We start from the raw sequence: 1,095 nt of genomic DNA, 5'->3' as shown, positions 1-1,095 counted from the left end.
ACCCCAGCAGGATCTCATATCCCTCAGGTGGGGGTGGAGAGGGACTAGATCCGGGAGCTTCAGGGCAGTGGCTTCCAAAGAGGTGACTGGAGGTTGAGTCTTGGCTAGTATCATCACCCATCGCTGGGATTTGGTGTAACCACCTCTTCTTTTTTTTTGGGGGGGGCAGGATATGTCTCCCCAACTGCACTGTCTTTGCAGCCTCTGACCTCTCTGTCCCTGGCATCCAGCTCTGTGGGACCCCAGAGCAGGATCTTCCCACAGCCGGCCCAGGAGGGAGTTGGTGGAAAGAAAGGCCAGGGGGAGTGTCTGCCTTCCTGCTGGGACAGTCTGGGGGACATTGGAGCTGGCCACCGGCTAGAGAGTGTCCGCTCCTGCTGTTGTCCCTCGGGCCAACAGGGCGTCACCTGCAGCCTGGCCTGGAGCACACCTGCTGCCCTGTGGGGTTCTGTGCAGAGAGAAAGCAGTTTGTTTGCAAGTAGCGGGTCTTGCAAGTCGTGGGTTTTTGTTCGTTTTTCAAGCATGAGAGGAGGGCGCACGGACAGAGCAGAGCTTCGCCATAAGAAGGAGACCTTTCCCCTCTCAGGTGCACACACTGGGATAATGGGGCCTTGGTGTTTTGATCTGGTACCTCTCCAGACACAGGAATCCGACGCCAGTTCCCTGTTTGTTCCCACTTCTCAAGGGAGAAAGTCCTGGTGGCAACAGGAAGGGAGAGGTGCCAAACAAAGAGGGCCGTGCCCCTGGTTGCTAGCAGCAAACACCAGCGCTGGCTTTGGGCTTTCTAAGAGAAGGCGAGCTTTCCGAGCGGCTGTCAAAGGTGCATTTCTCTCTGCCCAGAGAGGACTGATGAAAACTGAAGACACATGGAAACAAGTAGTCCAGCGGACTAATAGATCACCTGGCCATCAGTCTCCATGACCCTGCGAGCAGAAGAACCAGATGGTGCCCAGCTACCTCTACCAACTGCTCTGACAAGGGATTGCCTTAGAAGGGCTTGAGTAAGCACTCCCTCAATGCAAGAACACTTTATTGTATTAAACCGGCATTCCACAATGCTCACCTTCCTGACACGATCGCTGAAGGCAAATGGGT

The sequence above is a fragment of the Echinops telfairi genome, unplaced genomic scaffold, assembly GCF_000313985.2.
Source record: "Echinops telfairi isolate 266 unplaced genomic scaffold, ASM31398v2 ScPeMD7_22;HRSCAF=79, whole genome shotgun sequence".
NCBI lineage: Eukaryota > Metazoa > Chordata > Mammalia > Afrosoricida > Tenrecidae > Echinops > Echinops telfairi.
The sequence above is the reverse complement of the archived record's forward strand: the minus strand, read 5'-3'. Positions refer to the sequence as shown.